We start from the raw sequence: 6,345 nt of genomic DNA on the forward strand, positions 1-6,345 counted from the left end.
TAAGGTACAAAATTACATACCAAGTTTGTCCGCTTTCAATGATTTAGTGGATGCTGTTTACAGAACCATGATATTTGTTCTTGATGCAGAGCTATTAATTTGTAAACTTCGTGCTGCTATATTTTTCGAACTTTCGAATTTTTCAAATTTTTTAAAACAAAATTCAGACTCTAAATCGAAATTATGCTTCCAAATGTCACTGCAATTTAACTTTCTCCTTCAAATGCAACAAATTTCATGAAAGTTGGTCCAAGTGATATCTCAGAAAACGTTTTTGCGTTTTACATGTATTTCATTAGGCAGCGTTGGAGTTGGGCCCGAGCAAAAGCTGCCTTTAAAGAATATCTCAAGCGGCCGCTCGCTCAAACTATTTTCTCTAAGTCATTGTCAAATTTGGCTGGAAAACCATAGATCCGCCCCTGTACAACTGCACACTTATCAATGGTTCTCGAAGCCAAGCCGGATAAATTTGCCCGAACATGTCAAGGACATATGAAGCTCGGAGGGAAGGAGCTGTGAAATCTGAACAGGACCCAAACAAATGCTGCTTTTGTTTCTTGCGTGAGCTCAGTAAGCGTACTTGTGGTACTTGATAGCCAGACCGACCGATAGGTTTTGAATGAGAGAGAGAGAGAGAGAGAGATGCAAATGAGAGAAAGGCAGGGAGATTAATCAGAGTTAAAGCCTCCGGTTTGCTACCCTGCACTAGGGGAAAGGAAAGGGGAAGTAAAGACGGAAAGAAGAGCGGGGACAAACGGAAAAAGAAAAAAAAGGATGGGATCATTATAGTCTTTCATAAGAGTGGCTTGTTGGGCTAGTTGGCACATGGTTATTCTAGAAGAATGCCAGCAAACTTGAAAGTTGAAAAAATCGAGAAGCAGACATAGAAAAATCGACAGGAGGGTGGCTGGACTAACAACTGAACTTCATTCATGAAAACGCCGTCCCCCGAGTCCATACTACACATGCGCAAATCACAACATAAGAAAACACGGTCACCACCTTATCTATACACGTCTACACTGATCAAGAAATAAAAGTTCTTTCTTGGTAAGGAACACAGATAGCGCGCTTACACACTTCTCGGGGCCACGTTTACAGATGCGATAGGCTTCAATCAACTCTTTTTCCGGCTGAGTCTTAGCCTTCCCCTAGATTGAAACGTCACAGAAGATGGGATTACAACCGCAGTCCTTACAGTGTTGTGGAAGATTACCCCATGTGCCTGTGGGTATTAGATTCGCATGCTCACGCATCCGATCATTCACACAGCGACCGGTTTGTCCTATGTAATCTCTACCACATTTCAAAAGAATACTGTACACCACACATGTGTCGCACGTGTGGTACTTCGCGACATGCTTCGTATTGCACGTACTCTTTCGCGTACAGGGCTGCGAGACTCTCATGCGAAGTTTTGCAAGCTTACAAGGCACAGAACAAACCAATCTGACGTCGTTTCTTGCCAGTAGCTTTTTCAATCTGTGGGAAAGGCCATGTACTACATACGGCATAACCATCAAGTTCTTTTTTATTTTGTCTCGTACTTCGCGATTCCCTCTGTTTTTCATTTCCAAACCAAACGCTTGTACACAGCCAAGCTTGTAAACGCTCAGCCACTGCAGTCATCAAAGTCTTTGGATAGCCTGCCGCTAACAGTCTCCTCTCTTGCTGGGCGGCACTGTCTTGCATTAGATGCGTACAACTCTTTTCCATCGCATTCGACAAGCACAAAAAAGCTATGCCACGCTTGACCAGTTTCGAGTGAGCGGATTGGTACGGTAGCAACCTCTTTTTAGTTCTTGGATTATAAGCCCAGCAAATGTGAAAATGCTACTCGAATTATTTATTAGCAACAGTTAAATAAGACGAAACACACCACTGAATGTAAAAGCTTACTTATTTTGCGGCTTTTCCCTTCCGCGTCTAAGCAAACGCGAAACCGTCGCACGTGCAAGCTGCGCCGATTCAGCGTCTGTTCCGAGTAACCAAAAGCACTGTCAAACGCTGGTGGACTACTTTTCGCGGTAACGCTTGTGTGGAAGCTCCGCCCCCCCAGCTTTCCCTTCACTGCCACAGAAAGTTGTCCGCGAGTTTGGTTGGAGTTATAAGTGGGCCTTGTGGTCGTGTTTGATGTCTCCCTATTTGTCCGCCGTGTTGTTGTCCGCCGCGGGTATGCCCAGCATTGCACTAACTTCGGTATCGGCCCACGTATGAGGAGTGCTTAACGCCACCTCCGCCTCGGGTCGGCCCGGCATTGAACTATCCTTGGGAACGGCCCACATATGGGGACTGCTTCACGCCTGCTTCACCTTCGCCGCGGGACGGGCCGGTATTGCACTATCTTCGGGATCGGCCCCGTATGGGGACTGCTTCACGCCTGCTTCACCTTCGCCGCGGGACGGGCCGGCATTGCACTATCTTCGGGATCGGCTCACGTATGGAGACTGCTTCACGTCTGCTTCACCTTCGCCGCGGGACGGGCCGGTATTGCACCATCTTCGGGATGGCCCACGTATGGAGACTGTTTCACGCCTGCTTCACCTTCGCCGCGGGACGGGCCGGTATTGCACTATCTTCGGGACGGCCCACGTATGGAGTCTGCTTCACGCCTGCTTCACCTTCGCCGCGGGACGGGCCGGTATTGCACTATCTTCGGGATCGGTCCCGTATGGGGACTGCTTCACGCCTGCTTCACCTTCGCCGCGGGACGGGCCGGTATTGCACTATCTTCGGGACGGCCCACGTATGGAGACTGCTTCACGCCTGCTTCACCTTCGCCGCGGGACGGGCCGGTATTGCACTAACTTCGGGATCGGCTCACGTATCGGAAGTGCTTAAGGCCTGCTTCACCTCCGCCGCGGGTGTGCCCAGCATTGCACTATCTGAGGGATCGGCCAACATATGGGGACTGCTTCACGCCTGCTTCACCTTCGCCGCGGGTTGGCCCGGCATTGAACTATCATCGGGATCGGCCCACGTATCGGAAGTGCTTAAGGCCTGCTTCACCTCCGCCTCGGGTCGGCCCGGCATTGAACTATCTTCGGGATCGGCCAACGTATGGGGACTGCTTCACGCCTGCTTCACCTTCGCCGCGGGTCGGCCCGGCATAGAACTATCATCGGGATCGGCCCACGTATGGGGACTGCTTCACGCCTGCTTCACCTTTGCCGCGGGACGGGCCGGTATCGCACTATCTTCGGGATCGGTCCACGTATCGGAAGTGCTTAAGGCCTCCTTCACCTCCTCCTCGGGTCGGCGCGGCATTGAACTATCTTCGGGATCGGCCCACGTATGGGGACTGCTTCACGCCTGCTTCACCTTCGCCGCGGGACGGGCCGGTATTGCACTAGCTTCGGTATCGGTTCACGTATGGGAAGTTTTTTGCTTACCACGCTAACGACACGAATCAATGAATGAATAGAATTTATTGATAGGAAAGACAGAGAGGTCGACCTGAGCTAGTGCGCTCTAGTCTGCTACTCTGCACTGGGGAAGAGGGAAGGGGAGTGAAAGTGCTGGGATGGATAATGATGATAAGAGAAGTGGTGAGTGCTTATGTACATGAGACAGTTGTCTCGCTAGAGCCGCTCGTCGAGCTTGGTGTCCTGCAGATACTTCAACAATACTTTTGTTGCACGCATTGAAATTGCAGTGTCAGGCCATGGGCCTGACACTGCCATGGCCATGGCCTAACGACACGAAAATTTTCTTGGACGGTAGAGGAATACAGCTTCGCTGTAAAATTATGCGGATCCTACGCACTGTGGAAATCGATGTATTGAATCTTTCTGTGCTGTTTGCTTTGATTGACGATATCTTACGGTGACGTTGACGGTGAATGTTAAATTTATGTAGCGTTTAGTCCAAGACTAGAGTGGCGAGTTCATGTTCGAATGCCTCACTCTGAAGAGCGCACATGTCACTGTTGCTCAGGTCTCTCTTTAAATCCTCGTCAATTGTGGTTCGCTGTTTCTGCATCACTTCAAAAGAGGAAAACTTTTGTTTGCCTGCGTTGTGCACAGAAAGCACAGCAAGACGTGTTTCTTTGCGCCATTGTTGTGCGCCAGTGTTCATAACTTCCGAGAACGTTAGCATTGTCATTGCCTCACATGGTACATCACATCGTGGCAGAAGTGAAACTTTATGCTGTACCTGCCGAAACCCCAATCGGATAATGAGGCCCGCCGCAGTGGAGGACTCCGGATCAATTTTGAACTCATGGGGATATTTACGTGCACCACACGAGCGTTTTTTGTGTTTCGCCCTCCTCGAAATGCGGCTGCCGCGGTCGGGATTGAATCCGCAACCTCGAGCAATGCCATAGCCGCAAAGCTATCGCGGTCGGCACAGAAGTGTTGATTTGACGTGCGACCCCGCTCGCGTCTAGTAGTAGCGCTTCATCGCATTTTACGTCGTGTTTTACCACTCCCCCCTCCCCCCATGTATGGGAACTGCGAGCGATGAGTGGCAGGGCTGTCGCCCACTCTTTTCTTGACTGCGTCGAATCTACCCTTTCTCTGCCTCCATTCACTGTTGGGAAGCGCTGCAGTCTCCGCAATGCTTTTGCGGGGGCTCACCGATTATTACAGCTGTCAAGAGGGTATTGTGGTGACGGCCAGGGATCTTGAGAGAGCATTGTGCACATGCGACGCGATGGAAGGATGCAAACGAGTTTCTCGCATCGCCTTTTCTCTCTGCCACGCTTCTGCCATGTATATGCACGCTCTGAAACACCTCTGCGCGTCGTGCAGGGCAGCAGCAGCAGCAGTGGAAAAGTGGTAAGAAAAGGCAAAGCACGCTTCGCTTTAAAACTGGCCTGACAGTGCTATAACCGCTGTTCGCGTAGACAACATAGCCCTCTCTCGCGGTGATTTATGCATTTACCGCGTGGTCACTATGCTGTGACACAAATTACACTACGTCACTTTTACAAATCGACTGTGTTGATAGCGAACCAAGACATAACAAACGCCGCCAACAAGGGTTAGCAGGGACATGCGTACTGCGTCAAGAATACACAGGTGGGTCAATTTTAAGCTTTATGTAATTTACAGTTAGGCAGTTGCAGATAACATAATTCAAGTCGTTGAGCTTGATAATTCATAGAGGTGGACATATTACTTGTGCGAGAAATCAAAAACAGACATTCGACTAATTAACAAAGATACTGTAATTATATTTTGAATTAATTACTTTATGGCACGTCTCGCAATTTACGAATTGTAGCCAGTGAGCTGGCAAGGCATACCGACTTGGAATGAAATTCCAAATGACGCCACTTTGGAGATATGCGCCATCAAACTTGCCCTAGAAATGCACTGCTGTGCCACTTAGTTTTTGACAAAATGCTCTTTTATGGAATGGAGCACAGAAGTAACTGTAACGCTCATGTATTTCGTTGCACACTTTGTGAAATAATGACTCGATACTGGTATGGTAAAACCTTATTCAGGTCCTTCGGAACGCGTGTCAGCACGTAGCGGGCCGCTCCCACGTCGTTACAGAAAGGCCGAGCCTCTCTGCTGCAGTGCTGTCCTGGAAGTTCATTTCAAGTGGATGCGTCTTGCAAGCTCACCGGCTACAATTCGCAAATTGCATTATGTGCCGAAAAGTAACTAATTAAGCATTTGTGGATTATTATGAACTAGTTGAATACGTGTTTCGATTTCTCGTGATAGCAATGTCCGCCTCTTCGAATACTCCAGCTGAAGGACAAGAATTTTGATGGCGCACACATGTATCAAGACAATCTAATTTTCGGTTGACATATTAGGCCCCACTCAAAGAAGTGGGGCCTCACAAAAATTGGCCCATAGGCTCATTGGAGTGTCCCTCCCCACGGTAACCTTTAGTAAAAGGCGAAAGGTTAGTTCGTGTGGGGTCCTGAGGAGAGACCTGAGCAATCGTTACCTGTCCACTGTGCGGAGCGGGGCATTCGAACTGACCCTCACGCTGTAACAGCCTTAGCTGTTTGTTCGACGTAAATAATTTATTAGTCATGCCGAAATGCGAAATTGTATTTAAGCCAACGGATACAAGTAAGCTCTGCCCGTAGGGCCTTTAATTGAATCTTAGCAAAAACTTAGAGCTAAGAGCGTAATTGTGCAGAATGCTCTGAGTGACATCATGTAATTCGACCTCGGAGCAAAGGTATTGTGGCGACGGCTAGGGAGCTTCAGAGGGCATTGTGCCCGTGTGGCGCGGTAGTTAAGTAAGGCCCAAACGACATTCTCGCGTCGCCTATCCTCTCCGCCACGCTCCTGCCATGTATATGCACGCTGTGAACCTTTTCCCGAGACGTCGTGTAAGACAGCAGTTGCAGCAGCAGCAGTGTAAAGGTCG

The 6,345-nt window shown here is 49.1% G+C and overlaps 1 non-coding gene across 1 annotated transcript; it reads right to left on the bottom strand.

The window, feature by feature from the left end:
- Positions 1 to 5,776: 5,776 nt before the first annotated feature.
- LOC126524808 (U5 spliceosomal RNA) lies at positions 5,777 to 5,906 on the bottom strand. The gene has a single exon (XR_007598076.1). It is a non-coding gene; the product is annotated as a U5 spliceosomal RNA (small nuclear RNA).
- Positions 5,907 to 6,345: the final 439 nt, after the last annotated feature.

Source organism: Dermacentor andersoni, chromosome 3, assembly GCF_023375885.2.
Source record: "Dermacentor andersoni chromosome 3, qqDerAnde1_hic_scaffold, whole genome shotgun sequence".
NCBI classification, from domain to species: Eukaryota; Metazoa; Arthropoda; class Arachnida; order Ixodida; family Ixodidae; genus Dermacentor; species Dermacentor andersoni.